The following is a 24282-nucleotide window of genomic DNA, read 5'->3' on the forward strand; positions in this document are numbered from 1 at the left end:
GGGAAGAAGGGGTGGGTCCCCATAGAATACTCCCCATGCCACAGCAAGCTTATAGGCCCGCTAGATAGCAGAAAGCTGCGCTTCCCAGTGCATCCCCTCCCCCCACCTCCACCACCCCCTACGCACTCTCCGGACCTGGGGCTGCCTGCCATCCTGGAGGGCTGGCCTCAACAATTGCCTGAAGCCTACCACCGCAGGGGCTGTCCCTGCACAGGCCTGCTTGCCCTTTGGAGGGGCTACACTTCCGCAGAGCAGCACCAAACACCACCAGTCCCCGAGAAAAGGTCTGCAGCCCAGAAAAGCTAGAACAAGCCTAGCCAGGCCGTGAAAAGATCTGCATAATTCTCGGACAGTCTTTTTGAGTTGGCTTGCCCTGGGGAAAAACCTCTTGGGTTCGTAGAGGCACAGCTAGCTGCTCCAGGTCTCGGGAGGAGCAGCACTTCCGCAGAGCAATGGCACAGGACTGCCAGCTCTCTGCAGGACCCCCTGAAGCCCAGAAAAGCTACAACAAGCTTGGCCAGACGGTGAAAAGATCTGCCTACATTCTCAGACCGTCCTTCTGAGTTGGGCTGCCCTAGGGAAGAACCTCTTGGGTTCTCAGTGACTCACATAGCTGCTCCAGCCCTCAGGGGATGCTGCACTCCTGAGGAACAGCTGCCCAACACCGCTAACCCCCTGCAAAAACCCCACAGCCTAAAAACACCAGAGCAAGCTCTGCATGACTGAGTGAACTCTGCTACCATCGTGGTGTGGACCTCCCAGTCCTGTCTGCCCTCAGGAAGTCCTCCTTTGCTTCAAAGAAACACTGTTAGCCCCATCAACACTCCAGAAAAGCCACACTGCCTCAAAAAAGATTGACCAACAACGCCAGCCCTCAGGAAATATTCCACAGCAGTGACAAGGCAAACACTGCCCGATCACGGAGAGTACAACTCCCGCAGGAGAAAGAAAACAACAAGTAAGATGAAGAAGCTGAGAAACTACCCCCAGTCAAACCAACAGGAGAACTCACCTAAAACAGTCAACAATGAAATGGATCTCTGCATTCTGACAGACCTGGAGTTCAAAAGAGAGATAGTGAAAATACTGAAGGAATTAAGAGAAGATATGAACAGTAATGCAGATACCCTCAGAAAGGAACTAGAAAATATGAGAAGGAACCAAGAAAAACTAGAACATTCAGTTGCAGAGATGCAAACTGAACTAGGGGCAGTAAAAACCAGAATGAATAATGCAGAAGAACGAATCAGTGATATGGAAGATAGAATAATGGAAATCACCCAATCAGGTCATCAGACAGAAAACCAAAACAAAAAACAGGAAAGCAATATAAGAGACCTATGGGATAATATAAAGCGGGCCAATCTACGCATAATAGGAATTCCAGAAGGAGTAGAAGAAGATAAGGGGATGGAAAATATATTTGAAGAAATTATCGATGGAAACTTCCCAAATCTAAAGGCTACTGGGTTCAAGATACAGGAAGCACAGAGGGCCCCAAACAAATTGAACCCAAAACACCCACACCAAGACACATAATAATAAAAATGGCAAAAGTCAGTGATAAAGAGAGGATCCTAAAGGCAGCAAGAGAAAAACAGAATGTTACCTACAAGGGAACCCCCATAAGATTATCAACCGATTTCTCTACAGAAACATTACAGGCCAGGAGGGAATGGCAAGAGATATTTAAAGTGCTAAAAGGAAAAAATATGCAACCTAGAATACTCTATCCAGCAAGAATATCATTTAAAATAGAAGGGGAAACAAAAACTTTTTTCCAACACACAAAAACTTAAAGAATATAGCAACACAAAACCCAGGTTAAAGGAAATACTGAAAGGGCTTCTCTAAACCAAAAAGAAAGGAAGGAAAGGGAAGAAAAAAGAAAAGAAAAAAAAAAGAAGAGGAAGAACTAGGACTGAGGAAAACACAATCAGAGAGCAGTCACTCAAATAAGCCAGCATACAGATTTAATCATGAACATGCTTCAAACAAAATAAAATTAAAAAGGAAAAAATTAAAAAGCATCATCAAAACCATAAAATGTGGGCAAGGGATGTTAGGAAGTAAATAAACCTTTTTGTTTGTTTGTTTGTATGTTTCTCTTCTTAATTTTAATATACTAATGAAGCATTTGAACTTACAGGACCATCAGGCTAAAGCACACAATTATAGGAAGGGGTTAGCATACTTAAAAAACAGGGCAACCACAAGCCAAAACCAAGTATTGCATTTGCAAAAATGAAAAAAATACACTCAAGCAGATAATAACAGGAGACCATCCAACCAAAAAAAAAAAAAAAAGAAAGGAAGAATGGAGAACCATAGAATCAACTGGAACACGAGGTTCAAATGGCAATAAATAATCATCTATCAATTATCACCTTAAATGTCAATGGACTGAATGCCCCAATCAAAAGACGCAGAGTGGCTGAGTGGATAAAAAGGCAAAAACCTTCAATATGCTCCCTACAAGAAACTCACCTTAGGACAAAAGATACATATAGATTGGAAGTGAAAGGGTGGGGAAAAATATTTCACGCCAATAGACATGACAGAAAAGCAGGAGTCGCAACGCTCATATCAGACAAAATAGACTTTAAAACAAAAGACATAAAGAAAGACAAAGAAGGACACTACTTAATGATTAAGGGATCCATCCAAGGAGAGGATGTTACTATCGTCAACATATATGCCCCAAATATAGGAGCACCCAGATATATACAACAAATATTAACAGACATAAAGGGAGATATGGATGAGAATACAATCATAGTAGGAGACCTTAACACCCCCCTCACATCAATGGACAGATCCTCTAGACAGAAAACCAATAAAGCAACAGAGATCCTAAAGGAAACAATAGAAAAGTTAGACTTAATTGATAGCTTCAGGACACTACATCCCAAAAAATCAGAATAAACTTTCTTCTCAAATGCTCATGGAACATTCTCAAGAATCGACCACATATTGGGACATAAAGCGAATCTCAATAAATTTAGGAGCATAGAAATTATCTCAAGTATCTTCTCGGACCACAATGCCATGAAATTAGAAATCAACCATGGGAAAAGCAAAGAGAAAAAACCTACTCCATGGAGACTAAACAACATGCTACTAAAAAGGCAATGGGTCAATGAGGAAATCAGGAAGGAAATTAAAAACTACCTTGAAACAAATGATAATGAAGACACAACCTCTCAAAATCTATGGGATGCTGCGAAAGCAGTGCTCAGAGGGAAATTTACAGCAATACAGGCCTTTCTCAAAAAAGAAGAAAGATCCCAAATTGACAACTTAACCCTCCACCTAAACGAATTAGAAAAAGAAGAACAAAAAAGACCTAAAGTCAGCAGAAGGAAGGAAATTATAAAGATCAAAGAAGAAATCAACAAAATAGAGACTCAAAAAACAATAGAGAAAATTAATAAAACCAAGAGCTGGTTCTTTGAAAAGGTGAACAAAATTGACACACCCCTGGCCAGACTCACTAAAAAGAGGAGAGAAAGAACCTAAATAAACAAAATTATAAATGAAAAAAGAGAAATCACAACGGATACTGCAGAAATACAAAAAACCATAAGAGAATACTATGAACAACTGTATGGCAAGAAGTTTGACAATCTGGAAGAAATGGACAATTTTCTAGAATCATACAGCCTGCCAAAACTGAATCAAAATGAAACAGACCAATGAAGCAGACAGATCATTAGAAATGAAATTGAAGAGGTCATAAAAACACTCCACAGAAATAAGTCCAGGACCAGATAGCTTCACAGGCGAATTCTATCAAACATATAAAGAGGAATTGGTGCCCATCCTCCTGAAACTCTTTCAAAAGGTTGAAGAAGAAGGAATACTCCCAAAGACATTCTATGAGGCCACCATCACCCTCATTCCAAAACCAGGCAGAGATACCACCAAAAAAGAAAACTATCGCCCAATATCATTGATGAATATAGATGCAAAAATTCTCAACAAAATCTTAGCCAAACGAATCCAACAACATACCAAAGAAATTATACACCATGGCCAGGTTGGGTTCATCCCAGGTTCACAAGGATGGTTCAACATACGCAAATCAATCAGCATCATACACCACATTAACAAAAAAAAGTCAAAAATCATATGATCATCTCAATAGACGCAGAAAAAGCATTTGCCAAAGTTCAACATCCATTCATGATCAAGACCCTCGCCAAAGTGGGTATAGAGGGAACATTCCTGAACATAATCAAAGCCACTTATGATAAACCCACAGCAAATATAATCCTCAATGGGGAAAAACTGAAAGCCTTCTCACTCAAATCTGGAACAAGACAGGGATGCCCACTCTCGCCACTGCTCTTCAACATCGTTTTGGAAGTCCTAGCCACAGCAATTAGACAAACAAAAGAAATCAAAGGCATCCATATAGGAAGAGAAGAGATCAAACTGTCACTGTATGCAGATGACATGATACTATACAAAGAAAACCCGAAGGACTCAACCCCAAAACTACTTGAACTGATTAATGAATTCAGCGAAGTAGCAGGATATACGATTAACATTCAGAAGTCAGTTGCATTTCTGTATACCAGCAATGAAACATTAGAAAAGGAATACAAAAACACGATACCTTTTAAAATTGCACCTCACAAAATCAAATACCTCAGAATACACCTGACCAAAGAGGTAAAGGACCTATATGCCGAGAACTATAAAACTTTAATCAAAGAAATCAAAGAAGATGTAAAGAAATGGAAAGATATTCCATGTTCCTGGATTGGGAAAATCAATATTGTAAAAATGGCCATACTACCCAAAGCAATCTACAGATTCAATGCAATCCCTATCAAATTACCCATGACATGTTTCACAGAACTAGAACAAACAATCCAAACATTTATATGGAACAACAAAAGACCCAGAAGCGCCAAAGCAATCCTGAGAAACAAAAACCAAGCAGGAGGCATAACTCTCCCAGACTTCAAGAAATACTACAAAGCCACAGTCATCAAAACAGTGTGGTACTGGTATCAAAACAGACAGACAGACCAATGGAACAGAATAGAGAACCCGGAAATAAACCCTGACACCTATGGTCAATTAATCTTTGACAAGGGAGGCAAGAACATAAAATGGGAAAAGGAAAGTCTATTCAGCAAGCATTGCTGGGAAACCTGGACAGCTGCATGCAAAGCAATGAAACTAGAACACACCCTCACACCATGCACAAAAATAAACTCAAAATGGCTGAAAGACTTAAATATACGACAGGACACCATCAAACCCCTAGAAGAAAACATAGGCAAAACACTCTCTGACTTCAACATCATGAATATTTTCTCAGGTCAGTCTCCCAAAGCAATAGAAATTAGAGCAAAAATAAACCCATGGGACCTCATCAAACGGACAAGCTTTTGCACAGCAAGGGAAAACAAAAAGACAACTTACAGAATGGGAGAAAATAGTTTGAAATGATGCAACCGACAAGGGCTTAATCTCTAGAATATATAAACAACTTAAACAAACCAACAGCAAAAAAGCCAATCAATCAATGGAAAAATGGGCAAAAGATCTGAATAGACATTTCTCCAAAGTAGATATACAGATGACCAGCAAACACATGAAAAAATGCTCAACATCGCTGATTATAAGAGAAATGCAAATCAAAACTACCATGAGATACCACCTCACACCAGTCAGAATGGCCATCATTAATAAGTCCACAAGTAACAAGTGCTGGAGGGGGTGTGGAGAAAAGGGAACCCTCCTTCACTGTTGGTGGGAATGCAAGCTGGTACAGCCACTATGGAGAACAGTTTGGAGATACCTTAGAAATCTATACATAGAACTTCCATATGACCCCGCAATCCCACTCTTGGGCATCTATCCGGACAAAACTCTCCTTAACTTAAAAGAGACACATGCACCCACATGTTCATTGCAGCCCTATTCACAATAGCCAGGACATGGGAACAATCCAAATGTCCATAAACAGATGATTGGATTCGGAAGAGGTGGTATATATACACAATGGAATACTACTCAGCCATAAAAAAGAATGACATAATGCCATTTGCAGCAACATGGATGGAACTAGAGACTCTCATACTGAGTGAAATGAGCCAGAAAGAGAAAGACAAATACCATATGATATCACTTATAACTGGAATCTAATATCCAGCACAAATGAACATCTCCTCAGAAAAGAAAATCATGGACCTGGAGAAAAGACTTGTGGCTGCCTGATGGGAGGGGGAGGGAGTGGGAGGGATCGGGAGCTTGGGCTTATCAGACACAACTTAGAATAGATTTACAAGGAGATCCTGCTGAATAGCATTGAGAACTATGTCTAGATACTCATGTTGCAACAGAACAAAGTGTGGGGAAAAAATGTAATTGTAATGTATACATGTAAGGATAACTTGATCCCCTTGCTGTACAGTGGCGAAAAAAAAAACCTGTGTATTTGGGGGCAAGCTACTTATAGTCTTTGATCTTCAATTTTATAACTTTCAAAAATTGTTGTGTAGATTACATGAAATTATGTATGTAAAGTCCCTAGTGTAGTATGTGAAATAAAATAGATGGTTAGTAATTTCTAGACATAGTTATTATTCCAATTTCTGATTATGTCATTGGGCCACCATTTCCACAATGCTTCACCATTATATGCAATACAAATAGTACAAATAAAATATAGAATGCATCTTCTTATTTTTCTATAAGAAAATTAGTTTTGTTTTCTTATTTTCCATAGTCACAGCCTCCTTTTGCTCTGAAGGAATCTTGAGTTATATATCATATAAAGAATTCTACAAACTCTATGTTGAGTCCTCACCACACTATTGCTGGTTTGAATGCTCATGCTACCAACACGAGCAGCCAAGCATGGTCCACCTCAGACCCAGTCAGATCATCAAATGTGCTTATAGCACAGTCTAACTCAGGAACAGGTTACCAACTAATTTTTTGTTGTTATCCTTTCCCTTTTCCCATTTACAGAAAAGGTTGTTGGTGGCAACCTTCCCAATTTAGTTCATGGAGATGGACTGTGACAGGATTACCGGAGAAATGGAAACCACCTGGAGATCAAGAAGTGCTAAGTATTTGAATCACCCTCTTGGATAGACAGTGAATTAGGATTTGCTTTTCCATTTGTCCATTTATCAAGGGCTAGTATTACTGTGTTTGTCTCTATCACCTGGGTAGTTGCTACTTGTAGATATAAACATATAAGAAATTAATATGCTAAAGACAGTAAATGATTAACTGTCAATTGGCTAAGTTTTAAGCAGAATTACAGGAGAATTAAATTGATTGAATAAACAGGCAAACAGATAGCTTTACATAATTTATAAACAGTAAGGGCTTGCCCTGGTGATGGATTATAAATTATGAACCCACTCTATTCTTGGCAGGATTTAGCAATCAGCTGAAACTAATTTTTAGATATGAAGTTCTCTGCACACTAATATCTCTTTGAGCTCTCATCAAAGTGCAAACTGCTTAAATTTTTCCCATTTCAGGGGACTCTATGCATACTTCTGTATTTTGCTCTCCCTCCCTTCCTTCCTCCTCCCTCCCTCCCTCCTCCCTTCCATTCTAACTCATGTTATTAACTATTAAAATATTCAGGCATTAAGTTTGGTGCATCAACCCTAAAATGACTTCTCTACTCTTACTAAAGAGAAACACCATGGATTTCTGTGCTCTATTCACTTCTATAATAAATGAGTTATGCACCTCCCTGTAAGCAGAAAATATTGGGAATCTTCTGAGAACAAATGACCACATTTAAACATATTGTTCGGAGGTGGATGGGCATGGTTGAAATAGGACATGTATAACAGATGTTAGAAAAGCTCCTTTGGGTAAAATATATCAGGGCCTAAGCCCTTTTGGCAAAGATAACAGGATATAGGTACCATGTTAACTGAACAAGTTTCCTTTTTAATGTGAAAATTGAGGTTTCACTGGACTACTATTATTACTAGGACTTCTCTGGGTATTTGGTGGTGTGTGTGTGTGTGTGTGTGTGTGTGTGTGTGTGTATACATATTATTGTGTATATACATAGACGCAATATCTATATATACACACACACACAATATCTAGCTATATACATATATAGGATATATATACATATACACATATATTGTATGTGTATGTGTGTGTCTGTGTGTGTGTGTGTGTGTGTGTATAAATCTTTGCTCCCAAAGAGCTCACAATCTAGAGCTCCTTTGATCATGACCCTTTTAGGTAGGACCAAACACATATATACAAAATGGGGTAATATGAAGTTACTGGATAATTTTTTCAATTAGAGGCCATTGGTATGAGATACAAAATTACAGACATATGCTCTTGTAAAAACAAATAACATGCGATTCACCCATGTTCTTCCTTAGTTATCTTTCCTCTAAAGATGACAACATGTGATGTAGCGGAGTCATGGAGTCCTGAATGCTTGGCATGGTTCTCAACCCACGGCCAGCATTAAAAGTAAATGTTAACTGAATGAGTGGGCAATTTAGAATATTTGAGCTATAGTATATGTATGTCTTATAACTTAAAAACTAGAAAACAATTGCTTAAAATGTCCAACTTTTCATTTTTACAGAGAGTGTTAAAAATATTCTTGACTCGCCTACAGCCACATCATTTTTAATACAATTTGCCATGTATCCTTCATTTCTACTACTCATTGATATTAACAAAAGCCTTGGAGATAAGCAGGATAGGAGTAATGTATACTTGTATTTAAATATGAAGAAGTGAAAAGTGAGAAAACAACATGATTTATCCAAGGATATTGAGGGTTCCAAGTCTGACCTTGACTGCTCCTTATTTAAGGTACATTTACCTACAACCACTACCATGTGAGAAATGTTATGACAGTAAACCATCTATGTTTGTTGTTTTATTACTCAAATCACAGTCCTCCATCTTTAAGCAACAGTATGGCAGACAATAATGAAAGAAGTAAATCTGTTAAATCTAACAGTATGTTAGTGCCCATTAAGCACAAAGAATCATTATCTAATGATGCTATATTACATGGAGTTTAATTACAAACCTAAAGTTTCTTTGTAACTTTTCAACCATGTATCGATCCCTCACTCTTTGTCTTTTAATATAGAGATGGTGGATTTCACTTAAAAAAAAAAAACTTTCTGAACTGTCTTCAAAGGTCTAAGCTAGAAAATCAAAAGTAGGATCAAAACTGTCTACCGAAAATTAACTAATCAAAAATCTCACTGGAGATTTTTTGGGCTCAGTGGCTTGCTTAAGATGAAATTGACCTTATTTTCTTAAAAAATATTCATACATATGTAAATATAAATTCGAACTCCCTAGGCACCCAGGAAATTTTCACAGCTTCACTTCATGTGTGTAGGTAAAGAATGAAGCATATTTCCTAAAAAAATACATAGAAAGACATTTTAATATTTTTATAATTCTTTTGAACATACCATTTTTCTTTAAATAATTTTTACAGTTAAGCAGCCTGTTAATGTTTCAAAATATATTTTCCAAATAGATTTCATTGTCCCAATGGCAATGCAACATGACATGCTTTCAGATTAAATTTAATTCTGAGCCAAATAATTTGATACAGATCTCTCTCCTGGAAACCAAGAAGCCTCAAATGTGAGTTTTGTTTCCATTTTTTTTCTCACTATATTTCTCTGGAATTCTGGATTCATCATAACTTTTTAGTCTCATTTGTGAAATGGGGCTAATCACCAGGAGTGGATTTAAGTTTTGTGGAACTCAAAACTGACATTTGGAGAGGTCCTGTTTAAGAAACATACTACAAAAGTATGTACCACATAGGGCTTTGACAGTGACCTGTGAGACAGTAGTTCTTAATTGGCTTCACAGTACACTCATTTCTGTGAATACCATTACCATCTGATGGTAATAAGGTGCTTTGCATGCAGAAGGTACATTCACAAACAACCTATCTTTACTCTTTGACTCTCCCTTAACTCTGAAAGAGATGAGAGTTATAGCACATCCCCTGGACTGCAACCCTATGTTTCTATACACCCTACAGCTTAGCAGGCCCTTAAATAAAAGGTTGGTTTCCACCTACAAGTACGAGATTAAGAAAACACCTCCTCATTGGTTAAGAATGTAAATTGGTGCAAACCATTATGGTGAACAGTATGGAGGTTCCTCAGAAAACTAAATATATGCTCCAGAAACCCCACTCCTGGGCATCTATCCAGAGAAGACCATAATCTGAAAATATATATGCACCCCACTGTTCATTGCAGCACTATTTACAATAGCCAAGACTTGGAAGTAAACTTAGTGTCCATTAACAGAGGACTGGATAAAGATGTGGTACATATATACAATGGAATATTACTCGGCCATAAAAAAGAAGGAAATAAGGCCATTTGCAGCAACATGGATGGACCTAGAGATCATCATACTAAGTGAAGTAAATCAGACAGAGAAAGACAAATATATGAGATTACCAATATGTTGAATCTAATGAAAAAAAAGACACAGAAGAACTTACAACACAGAAACAGATTCAAAAGATTTCAAAACCAAAGGTTTCCAAAGGGGAAAATTTGGCAGAAGGGATAAATTAGGATACAATAGTGTGTATATGGGGTTAACATATACACACTACTATACACAAAATACATATGTAACGAGGACCTATACAGCACAGGGAACTCTACTCATTATTCTGTGGTAACCCGTATGGGAAAAAAGAATGGATATATATAAATGATTCACTTTTCTGTATACCTGAAACTAACACAATATTGTAAGTCAACTATACTCTGATAAAATTTCAAAAAAGAAAACACCTTCACAGTCATCCAATCTGCACTGTACACCTTAGAAAGTAGAGAAATATCACATTGATTATAATAGATGATACAGTGAATTAGATATGGGAATTTCACCCACAAGCCATTTATTGAGTTGAAGATGTGCAAAGGCATGTAGGTACATAGGTGAATAAAATATATCTAAACAAAGGTTGTTCATACAGAGGGTAATGTTGGTATCAGAGACAGATTGATATCTACAAGCTAAAAAGTAGTGCATTCTATTAAAAATGGGAAAATACAATCTGAGAATTTTTACAGGTACACAAGTAGAAACAATTCAGAGCTTTAAATGAAAAAAAAAAGCATCCTAGTATCTTCAAGATAGGAGGTATATGGAACTTATTTCAAATATATGCACAAACAAAAAAAGGGTCTTCTAGACAGCTATTACCTGAGAAGCAGCTGTTTGGACCTGTATGATCCAACTTTGCCTGTCTTTGTGAACCTAGCCTATGTCATCCTCTCCCAAATGAACTATTTAGGGCTGCACCTATAGCACATGGAAGTTCCATCGAAACAGAGTTGTAGCTGCCAGTCTACGCCACAGGTACAGCAACACCTGATCTGAGCCACATCTGTGACCTATGCCACAGCCCACGGCAACAACACTGGATCCTTAACCCAGTGAGCAAGGCCAAGGATTGAACCCATATCCACGGAGACACCATCAGGTCCTTAACCTGCTGAGCCACCATAGGAATGCCATCAGATGGACTTTTAAGGGGCCACTGTTAAAATCCCAATACATCTTTAACCTGAAGCTGTTTTCTAACTCAGAAACTCAAAACATTGAGAGGCCAACTAGAATATATTCGGATTCATAATTTTCTTTATTAGCACCAAATATTAAAACACTGAAATAAAGCATTTAACATAAATTCGCAGAACTGTGGCAGTTCACCCCACTAATTCAACTTGCTGCTGTCAAGCACTCTTATTAGTCAGAGCTAAAAATAAAGAGCGTTCTTCAAAATGATTCATTAGGTTATTTCCTAATCAATGGTAAATAATCCTGACAAAATTGCATTGACTTCAAAAGTTTAATAACTTCTAAAATAACAATTTTATTGTTTGCAAAGAAACTGTGCATTCAATCTTGATTTAATTTATTTGGGGTTGCAACTGTTCCTTATTAATAACAAGAAATTTCGAGTGTTAACAAAAATAAAACCGATCTATCCATTTTTGGTGCCAGACAGTAAAATATCCACCAATTTCAGTAAATCCTCCACTGAATAAATTCCCTAGATCTATTATGTTGATTTCTGCTAATGGATTTGACTTGAGGAAATCTGAACTTGAGTAGAACTGTTCACTAGTCAAAAGTAAACATTGGCTCTGATAAGAAGGAAAACGAATATACATTTGATGTTAATTTATCACCAGACTCTTCCATTTGGGTCACACAGTGGCACTCCAAAGTTTCTCTGCAGTGAATGCTCAAGGCTTGAAATCTGCCTGGAAGTCAAGCAGGATAATGTGGAGACCTCCCCTGAAGTCGCACTGGCAGTTTTTGCTTAGTCTGTATATTTGGGGGAGTCAGAACACAGGCAAAGCTCCCATGTCACCCCTCGGTAATGCCAACTGTCTCTCGATATTCTCTAGGAAGCCCACTCTACCGGCCCAAAAGCTGACCAGTAGATGTTCATGATTTAGACAGACTGAACATGATCTCTCTTATTTCTCTCCAATATCCAAGATACACATGTGCTTCCCTGGCTTAGCTTCCTAGAGTATTTTAATTCTAATCTTTCATCTTTCATCTACTGTTCAATGAGCTGATCACATAAAATACAACTTTGTGGGTGTTTTGTTTCGGCCACACCCACAGCATGCATAAGCTCCTGGGCCAGGGATCAAACCCATGTCACAGCAGTGATCTGAGCCCCAGCAGTGCCAGTGCCAGATCCTTAACCTGCTGAGCCACCAGGGAAGTCTGAAAGTACAACTTTGAATTTCCTCAGAAACACTGTTGAAACTATCATCCCTTTTGTTTCCAGCTGCCCTTTCTATAACAAAAATGATCATAACACATGACAGATCAGCTAAAAGGACTTTCACAATGTTTTAATCCTCAAACATGTCTTTGCTTATCATCATTTTACGGACAATGAAACCAAGGCTTGGAGAGGTTCACACAGATATTAAGATCACAGAGATAAGTCAGTGTGGCAAAGATAATATTAGATGCTCATCAAACTCTCCTTATGTTGCCTTCTAGGAGGCCAAGTATATTTCCCCGCACCTACTGGAGTTAGGTGGGACCATGTGACTGCATTCTGGCTAGTAGAATACGGTCAGAAGTGATGCATGCCACTTCCTGCAGCCTTCAAAGCCTCCCACACAAACCTCCAAGCTTTCACTTGACTTTCAGCTCCTGGCCAGATGCAGAGATTTAAGCTAATATCACTGTCACCCTAGGAGGTGGCAGTGCTTCTTTGGGATAATCTGGATCTTTGAATGTCTACCTAAAGAAGGCCTCACCCTCACTCCTGCTAACACACCTGGACTTGAAAATGAGTGAGAAAAATTTTATTAAGAAATCTGCTGGAAGTTTCCAGCTTTTTTAAAAGTAGGCTGGGTACCCCTACTAATACAGCAGAGCTGGCTCCAGCAGCCTCTCCCACTATATCTGCCCCCATTCACTCCCTTGCATCTTATATTCTAGGGATAACAACTTACCAGGACGTCATTCTCAAGTTCATCAGCCACCAAACTCTCATTTATCCTCCAGGTCTTTCAAATGCTATCTCTAGGGTAATGCTATCCTTGACTAACACTTCTTTCCCTCTGCCCTCACCACATTTTTTTACCTAAAACCTAGTAAGTTGCCTGAGTGTTTCCAATAGTGTGATCACGAGCAAGTCACTTTCCCTCCCTGGGCTTCCATGTAAGATCGTCTGATTAGCACTGAGGCTGAGCCAAGCCTTGCCTTTCCTTTATCTCTTTTAATCATCGCAACAAGCATTTGAAGCAGTATCCTCAAGTTAAGGTGGAAAAATGGAGACCTAGCCGATTGCCCAAGATCACACAGCTATTATGCAGCAGAATCTCAACTTTTATGCTTATAAGAATATAAGATTTTATCCATGTGACTGTCTCCTCCACTACACTGGAGAGCAGGAGTCTAAATAATTGCAGTATCCCCTGTACCTAGTATATTGCTATATCCAGAGTAGACTGCAACAGATATTTTGGGGATGATAAGTAAAGTGATGAATGAATCAGAACCAGAATCAAGTTCCCCTGTTCCTAAGCCTTTCCTCTACTATTGTTTTACTGCCTCATACTCCACACCCCAGTTTCTCAGGGAAACAAGTGCTTACTTGAAATTTGCTATGTAGGAAGCACACAATAAACACTGGTAAATGAAGAAAAGGGGTCACAACAAAGAGTTGATGTAAAGGTAACAGCAAAAACAAGAAGAAACATCCAATACTTCTTCTTTATAACTACAAATTCCCTACCAGGAAGATGAATCCTACCCAATAGAAATACATTATATACTTCTGAGTACATGTATGGGATTTGGATATGCAGGATAGAGAATGAAGCCTGAAGAGGGCCAAATAACCTGCATAACAGAAGGTAAGGATTTGGAGGACTCTGGGAAATTCTGGATGAAGGGTGTGAGGAAAAGTAGGAAAGGAGGAGAGAAGAAAGCTGCCAGTGTGGCATGATGGTGTCAGGGTCGAGGCTACATAGGGTGAGGGTGTCTGTGGGAACCCTCAGAGATGGGTGGTTAGTTCATATTGTCAGTACAGGAATATCTAACGTTGAACCTGAAATTGCTGGCACTTTGAAAATGCAAATTCCTCCTCCATACCTCTATGATTCCCAAATTTTGACTAAAGTACTACATTTTCAAAGGGTTTGTGGCATCTTTGGTGGAAAGCAAAAAAAGAAGCCGTGCTTCACATTTGTGTCCATTCTGTGAGGGAACCGAGACAGGACTCATAGAAGCAGAATGCCAATGTCAACAGTGCCCGTGAGAATATAAGTTCTCTGTTAGCTGGCAAAAGTCTTGGAAGGGGCGTTAGATTACCAAAAGATGTATCATAAGGTTCAGGTCAATTTAGCCTGCACCCAGTGTCTTGGTAGCTCCCACTGGTATCCTAATTGATTTGGCCATGCCCAAAGCACAGGAAGTTCCCAGGCCAAGGATTGAACCCAAGCCACAGCAGTCACTCAAGCCACAGCAATGACAACACCAAGTCCTTAACTGCTAGGCCACCAGGGAACTCCCAGAAAGTCTTAATTTTTATAGCATTAATATAGTAGGGATCTAAAGGCCGGTTTGCCTTCAATGAAATGAGATGCTACAAGAAAAAAATACGTCAGAGTCTGCATGGGCAGTGAGTTACTAAGTACTAAGTATACTTTTATGGATGGAGGCCAAGGGAAAAGAGTTAGATATTTTAAAACATTCCCTGAGAGGAGATGCAATAAAAAAGGCTTGTGTAACTCACATTTAAGTGAGCAAGGAACAGCAAAATAGCAATTTCTCCCTTCATCCCGGATGAGGAGGCAGGCACATCCAGGAAGCAAACCACCATAAAGTGACAGACTTTTGTGTAAAGGAAGGAGAGACTTCCAAGCAGCAGTCAGTATGGACTCTGTCCTTCCAGGGAATCACACAAAACTGCCTCTTCGACAGCTGAACTGGGCTTCATCTAAATGTATAGATGCAAAGACATGTGCATAACTGAAAGAGTCACATCCCTAGCATTTACACAGATTGTATAATTAGCAATGAAGAGCAGAAACAGGGCACTAGGAATATCTATACTTTAAGGGCTGAGGTTTTAGCATTTGCCAGCACAGGAACTGAAAACCCTGGGGGTTTTTTTGTTTTGTTTTTTGGGGGTTTTTTTGGTCTTTTTAGGGCCGCACCAGTGGCAGGTGGAGGTTCCCAGGCTAGATGTTGAATCTGAATCAGAGCTGCAGCCGCTGGCCTATGCCACAGCCATGCCATATCCAAGCCACATCTGCAACCTACATGACAGCTCACTGCAACTCCAGATCCTTAACCCACTGAGCAAGGCCAGGGATTGAACCTGCATCCTCATAGTTACTAGGCAGATTCATTTTCACTGAGCCACAATGTGAGCTCCTGAAAACCCTTTGAAACGCCTCCACTGCCTCTCATCAAGACAGCCCAACACCCTGATGAGGACACAAGCGACACATGTGTACACATGGAATCCAGAGACCCAGAGCTGATGGGCAGCCCTCCTGGTGGAGCAAGACCTGTTCAGGCCCCACCCTTGGCCTTTAGTACAACTTTGATACAACTGTTTTCTTTGGTACATCTGACCTTTGGTACAACTGTTTTCTGTGCATTTAGCAGCATCCTCATCCTCTGCTACTCCTCCGCCTTAACTCTATTTTTAAAAAATGAAACATAACAGCAACAAACAACCTCAGCTTTCTCTTCTGTTAAGAGCCTGGGAAAGGCATGCCAGACTGAGAATCATTTACTAGCTGAACCTCAGGTCTGTCCGCCAGTCTACAGTCAGAAACAACAGGGAGGTCCTGTCTCAGCCAGCCTTCCTTTGTGACTTGCGTTGTTATAGAAATGCACAGAGAAAGCAGGGAAGCCCTCCCCGAGGCTTCTGCTATTGTAGTTAAGGCTAGAGGGACTGAAAGGAGGCAGAAAGAAATGAGAAGGAAATAAATGCTCAGCAGTTCAGCACAGATGATCAAAAGCTTTTCCAGCTATTTAGTCACAGAATAGGTCCTACTCAAAAACCAGACTGGGCAGAGGGAACCCCAAGGTGTTCTGAGAGACCCAGCCATCTGTGAGTGTGAGGGGAAGTTAGTGCTGACATTGTCATGTGAGCCAGCACAATGTGAATTTTGGATTTTAGACTTGAAACATGATCCCAAAGGCCTCTTGATTAGCTCAGGGATGGAAGAGGTGAAGTCCTGATGTTTCTGTCCAGGTTTAGCTCACTGATTCACAGGCCCATCTCTATGAAGACTTCAAGGTCATAGCTGCCCACAGCAATCCCCTCCTCCCACCCAAAGACAGACTTCTGACTGAGTAGATACAGTGGGGGCAGCAGTGTGCAGTTTCTATCCACCCATCCTTAGGTAATTCTCCTCACACTCCTTACCCAGAATTTGTAGGGCAAACCTTTCCCTCTCTCATCCTGCACACCTCATAGCCAGCTGTAAAATAACTCCTGTTAAGCAGAAATCATTACTCTTCTTCTACCTCTTCAAGACCTTCTCCCCACAGGGGGAGGAGTGATTCACCTGATTGGTCAGATGGCAAGACTCTGACTTGCCAGCTTCTCCAGTGAAAGGGGAGAATGAATGAACCTCCCATGCTCACTTGCGCCTTCTACCTGCAGCTCTCACTACACTGTGAAGCCAGCTTGGATCCTCCAGACAGCTTGTTTGCTATCCCAACTATACCCAAGGCTAGGACCAATAAGGAATAGGAGGATTTTTTGATTCCAGGCCCGCTAGTTCAGCAATTAGAGCAAATATTTGGATTCTCTGATCTCAGTGCAGACCATGGAACTGCTGGAAAGGAAGAAATTTTCCTCTACCCTTCTAGGTTCTTTTGACTGGTCTAAGGATTAAAATAACATGAGACATAAACAGGACAAAGTGACAAAAAAGTGTAATAATGTGTGTACATGGGAGAGACCCAGGAGAACTGAGTTAACTCCCTGAAATGATTGAAACCATCACACTGAATACCACCTTTAGCTAAAGACAAAGGGGGTCGTGGTTTGGGACTTCCAAGGGGAGGAAGGCAATTCATAGGGAGATAGAAAAGCAAAGGTTTGGTGACCAAATGCTTGTGGGGTCAAGGAGAGACAATGGGACACAGAGTGGACGCTGATCTCTAAGCCGTGTACACCCCCCTCAACACACCCAGCCCAAAGTCATTGCACAGATCTCTGGGAATTCCAGCAACAGGCCTTCTGTCTACACTCCTAGGCAGTTAGAAGGAAGGTCAAAGATCCTTCCTGAGTCATTTGGGCCATCGTTGTTTTCAGCTAAAATAATCTGGATGCCAAAGAGATGTTTGGGGGTGGAAAATTCTGTTCTCCTACAGAAAACACAATGGTAAAACTATTCCCCCTCACACCCAGCAACAGGAAAATTTAAACCGTATTTTATGAAGTTGCGATCTAAATAATTTATGTAACTTGCCTGCTTGCCTTTTACCCCATATGTATCAGTTCCTTCAGTCTAATTTATTACATTTAAGTTATCTGAAGGTGGGAACTACATCATCATTTTTTGATCAAGACAAGGTATAGGGCTGAGAATGTTCAGCAGTATACACAGGTGATTTAAGTGAATTAGTGCATTAATTAAAAATAAATCAAAGTAACTTCCATAAGGCAGGTACTGTAAAGGGCACTTTCATGTCCTAACACATCTAATTTTCATCACTGTTAGATAGGAATTATCAGCCCCATTTTAAATGGCAAAACAATCAGACCTAGAGAGACAAAGCAAACTGCTGAACTTCACACAACCAGAATGTGGCCGAGCTCAAATTTGAACAAACCCTAATTCTAACTCAAGTTTCTGCATTTACCCACATTTTCTTACAATAGATTGGAACATTTCCTAATGACCTTTCTAATCAGGAAAGAGGCCAAATTCCCCCATCCTTGCATGGGAATACCACTCAGTGAGGAATGATGATGGCCAAGGCTCTAATCCTGAAGGCCCCATGATGCTTAGCACAGCATTTGGCACAGAGTGGATATTTAATAAATTCTCATAGGTTGAACAATAATGACAAATCCTGCCAAGAGAAAAAAATAAAGTGGGCTTCCACATAATTTATAAAATACTGATTTATATTTCAGTCAGTGAACCAGACCTATTATCCTACGACCAAAAAAAAAAAAAAAAAAGAGTGTGTTTCAAAAGATCCAAAAGATATATCTAAAATTATCTAATTTCTGGTTTTCCTCCCACTTTATTTACTGCTGTAACTACTGTGGCCTACAAGGTCTTCCTCTATACAGTGAGGATATTAATAATACCTGGCTTGTCTTATAAGGTTGTAGAGAGAGTGAAGGAAAGAAAATTATTCTACAGATATATTTATCATAATATTTATGATCATGTGCCATCATTATCCGCTTTTGTGGCTGACTCCAACACTAGACTTTGAAATCCTTCAAGGAAAAGAAATTTTATTCTATGTTGTGTTCTCAGTGTCTCTCAATATAAAAGGAATGATATCATTAATTCGAAAAATAATGAATAAATGAACACTGTTCCTATAGAAGAGCACTGTAACATGTATATATTAATATTTATTGTGCATATAACTATGTATATATAAAATTTTATATACATATATATATATATATATAGAGAGAGAGAGAGAGAGAGAGCGCAAACCATGAGTTGTGCATCAGCAGATTCAAAAAACCATGGCTCAAAAATATTTGGGAAAAAAAATTCTAGAAAGTTCCAAAAAGCAAAACTTGAGTTTGCCATGTACTGGCACCTACTTACATAGCATTTGCATAGCACAGGCAGACCTCATTATATTGTGCTCCCTTTCCCTTTATTATGCTTCACAGATATTGTGTTTTTTTCACAAATTGAAGGTTTAGTGGCAACACTGTGTTGTGAGATGATGGTCAGCATTTTTTAGCAGTATTTTTTAATTAATATATGTACATTGTTTAGACATAATGCAATTGCACACTTAATAGACTATAGTATAGTATAAACAGGACTTTTATATGCACTGGGAAACAAAAAAAAAATTGTGTGACTCACTTTATTGTGATATCATTCATTTGATACACTGGTCTGGAACTACCCACAGTATCTCTGAGGTGTACCTGTATTTACAACTCTTTACAGATCATTTGCACTGTATTAGGTACTATAAATAATCTAGAGATTATTTAAGGTATCCAGGAGGATGTGCATGTTGATATGCAAATACTAAACCATTTTATACAAGGAACTTGAGTATCTATCCACAAGGGCCCTGGAACCAATCCCCTACAGATACCAAGGGATGACTGTATATAAATATAACTATATACATATATATAACCATATGTAAATATATATGAAATGAAATAATTGAAATGTTCCAACAGTGAGTTACTTTTCATTTAAAATTTTACTTTTAATTACTTTTCAACTGTCCCCTTCTCTGCCACCATCCATCATACCCTTTATCAACAGTAGAATCAGTGATGGTTGCACACCTCTGTTCATTTACAAAAAATAACTGTAGACTTAAATAAATGTGATGGTTCATGAGTCATACTTCAGTCAACCTTTCTCTTAAAGCATCTGTTTTATTCAAGTTGAAAAGAGTCTTTGTTTTTGTGTGTGTGTTTGTCTGATAGTTTGTTTCAGTAGACCTGGTACTCTGAATTTAATCCAACACCCAACTTAATCAAATTTAGGGTGAGAAAGGCATGCAACTGCAAATCTTTCCCATGGACCTGCCATGTATCTGTAATGTATGTTATGAAGCCACCCTTGGGGAAAACCATTATCCCTATAATGTAAATGTTAAAGGAAAATGGTTCTGATCATGCGTGTTTCCAGCTCCACTGAGGTAAATGTAGGCTGAGTTTATTATCCTAATCTAAAGTGTTCAGGACATTTTGTTATACTCTGGCTATACAAAGCATGCCATGTCAGCACATCCTTTACACACTAGCTAGAAAAAAGGCAAAATGAGTCAACATAAGATTTGAAGTTTGAGTGGATTTCTTCCTAACAGTTTCTGAAGTTTAGTGATTGCTAGTTTGAAAATTATTTTATTCATTTTCTTTGATTCTCATATAATCATCAGGTATCCTATAATGCTCATTTCTATTGCTAGCCATGTCTTACAACTGATACTAGTAATAGTAATTCTCAAAGATATTCTCTACTACTTTCTACTTAGACATTTATGAAAACAGGAGTTAGAAGGGGAAACACTTCTGGAAAAGCTGAAAACCATCTAAGTTTCAGTATCAAATTAAAGACAGGAAATATTTTTATCATGTTATAGTGTCAAGCGTCATCTAATTGCTGTATTTATTTCAGTGTAAAGGAATAAATGAAAAATAAAAATATTTCTCATGATAAAAAGCAATTATTTCCACTTCAACATTTAAAACCATACTTTATAAAGGTGCAGTATTAAGTATAATAATAAGTTTTAATAAGAGCAATTTTCATAATTATACCTCAACTTCATATTCCCATTTTAATTAGAACCTTCTGCTCTTCTGTAAGATTTCTACAAAGTCAGTTGCAAATGTATTACCAACTTCTTTATCAATATAACCAACCTTCAGAATAACTCATAGATTTCAAGAAGTCCCAGGAAACCTAAATGCTTTAAAAAGTCATCTTTTTTTTTCTTAATTGAGAGAGAAAAAATGCTACTACCTCAAGGAGAACCATAATATAATTCAGTTAATGAGTGTGCATATTTGCTTTCAAGTCCAACATCACCAAATTGTTCACAATTCTCACCTGGTGACACTATCATGCCATTTCTCTTCATTAATGTTAATGACCACCCAAATATTAATTACAGATTAAAGAAGAATACTGTAAATGAATGTAAAACCAGCACTAAAGAAACGAATTTTTGAATGATCCTATTATTTAAAAGTATTCTCTCGCTGTACAACAGAAATTAGCACAACACTGTAAATCAACTGTATTTAAATTTAAAAAACAAATAGTTTTTAAAAACAAAAGTATTGTCTTCATATTCTTTTAAGATAGCCTATGCAGCCTCTAGTTTGGCCATCACAACTCATCCTATCTTGACTACCCTCATGAGAAGCACACAGTGAGTCATGGTTATGGCTTTAGTCAAGTTTCATCTTCAGTTGTTAATTCCCTTGATGACTTCCTGAGATTACTTTAACCACTAGTGACATAGCATATTTTAATTCTAGGCATTTAAAGTCTCTGTAGAGAATGGCAATTCCTCTTCAAGGAGAATTAGAGTTCTACTATCTTAGGGCTTCAGCCAGGCTCCATTTGCATTCATAAAACACATCCAGTTTCTAAAATTCTCATCTCTAAAATTATACTTTAAGATAGGAAGCAAATAGTTCTGTCCTTACCCACTGACAATTGGGACAAATAACTTGTAAAGAGAGCTGCTACAAATTCCTCAATGGTTTAAACATTCCATATAGCTGTTAAAGGACAGAGTTAGAATGCAAATCTCCATAGAGCAGCCAAATATCCAAGGAGCTGTAAAAAGATGGAGTGTGCTTTGGGATTTCTCTACTTCAAGTTACCTAGAACCTAGCAGATTGTCCTGGAACTATTCAAAGTCGCTTCTTGCCTCCCACAATGTTTTGCCCACATCTCCTGATTAATCTCATACTTCTAAACCATGTTCTTCCCCTTCATTTCATCTTCATGTCAAATTTTTGAGAGCTAGGTTATCAAAAGAAAGCAATTAAGATTGCATTAAATCTCATTACAAAATGAGTGGTTGACATCTCTCTATCAGACCTCATTCATTCATCCAACAAATGTTATCCTTAATGCCTCCTATGTAGCAGGCACTGGGACTGGCAATGGAGATACAGCAGGGAGCAAAAACACAGATCCCAACATCATGGCTGAAAATTGAGTAGGGAGAGAATAAATATTGATAAAATAATGACCAAGAGAAGGATCTGACATCATGAGTAGATCTGACCTAGTCTTGGAACTCAGGGAAGGTGAACTTTTGAAATGTGATGATTCAGTTGATATCTAAAGAACAAATATGATGAGGAGGTGAAGAGTATTCCAGACAAAAGGGTGTGTGAGTAGGCCAGCATGGCTAGAGTAGAGATCCTGAGGGAGCACAGTTGAAAATGAAGCTACAGAGGTAAGTGGAAGCCACAGGACTCAGGTATTTAATAGGTCAGGATAAAAGGTTTTTTTTTTCTTTCTTTCTTTCTTTTAGCCAAACAATGATGTGAAGTTATTTCATTGGAGAAGGCTATAGCTGATGAGGGGCCATCATTAGATTTGCAATTTGAAAAGATAGTCCTTCTGCTGTACAGAAAGAAATTAGAGGCTTGTTAGGAAGTAGTTAGGAAGCTGCTGCAGTGCTACATGTAAGAAATGATGAGAATAGCACAGATCAGGATGAAAAGCATGAGAAGTCCTGGCCACATCCATGTGATTTTAAATAGGTCAAAAGCATGGCCTCAGCATTCTGAGACATCTGAGCTAGAGATACAAACTATCTCATTGGGGCAGTTAAATTTTAAAAAAGGATGTTGGCTAATTTAAACTAGCAATTACAGAAATACATTTGTACAACAGTTTTCTACCCAGTAACCTTTAAATCCCATCATTCCAAATTTTCTACCTGTAAGTATACTCCCATCTCAGTAGCATGAGTAACTTTTTGAAACTACCTTTTTGTTTATAAAAAATGTCATCAAGCTTTTTTGAAAAATAACAACATCATGAACTCACAGGTTTTCTTTTTTTCACAGCTCTCCCAGGAATCATGAATTGAACTCAGAGGAAGCCAATTCTAGAACAAAAATTAAAATAAAAAACATGAATTCTCTTAAAGTACACAGTCTCTATTAAAGAAGCTAAGACAAGAATGAAAGAGTTCAGAAAAGTTTCCAAAGAATTCTGGAAATTATTTATTTATGGTGATGCCCTAATTGCCTTTCAAAAAAATGATTAGTGGCTTTCAAAGATACACATAATGCAGAACAGGAGGATCAAAAATAAAGCTAGAACAAAATCAATTCAATTGAAGCAATTACCTTGATATTACTAGTTATATGAAATGATTAAATACAATAATTGGGCTCCAATTTGAGCCCTCTAAATTTCTTACCAGTTAAAAGATGAAAAAGGAGAAACACTGAGTTGTATCAATTAGATACCCTCCATAAATCTGGGATATATCCTTTGATAACTGGATAAAATGTAAAGTTGAGACTTTCCCAGAAAATCTGAAATGGAAGGTTCTCTTCGTTGTATAGTTCTTATGGATTGACAAAAACAACATGTCTAATTTCTTCTGAGATACATTTACATGTGTTAAATGCAAGAAGGTATTGATGCTGTCTCTAGAATTTGATATAAAGTTGAGCATACAAGAAACATAGCTGACTGGCAAACATAGCTTCTCTGTCCTCCATCTGGCATGGCCCATGGCTGTTCAGAGCACCATTTTCTCCTCTTGTGTAGCCATTCAGTCATCGTCTTAAGCAATTTTAACAGGCTTTGGCTCACAAGTGGAGAAACAGGGCATGGGGTAAAAACCAGATTCTCCCAAGTCTCCTTCCTTCACACATGGGTTGCTCTTCCCTTCAAATTAAAACATTAATTCATCTTTTTCTTTTTTAGCTTACTTCACCAATGATTACATTTGCTAAGTTATAAGGAAGTGTCTTGAAACACATTTCTAATAATAACCTACTTT

At 38.4% G+C, this 24282-nt stretch overlaps 1 long non-coding RNA gene across 1 annotated transcript in view; it reads left to right on the plus strand.

The window, feature by feature from the left end:
* Positions 1 to 24282, plus strand: part of LOC110257663 — a 412314-nt gene that overhangs the window by 372475 nt on the left and 15557 nt on the right. The window contains exon 3 of the long non-coding RNA XR_002340582.1: positions 6994 to 7094. This is a non-coding gene — a long non-coding RNA (uncharacterized LOC110257663). The remainder of the gene's footprint in view (positions 1 to 6993; positions 7095 to 24282) is intronic.

The sequence above is a fragment of the Sus scrofa genome, chromosome X (genome assembly GCF_000003025.6).
Source record: "Sus scrofa isolate TJ Tabasco breed Duroc chromosome X, Sscrofa11.1, whole genome shotgun sequence".
Classification (NCBI taxonomy): Eukaryota; Metazoa; Chordata; class Mammalia; order Artiodactyla; family Suidae; genus Sus; species Sus scrofa.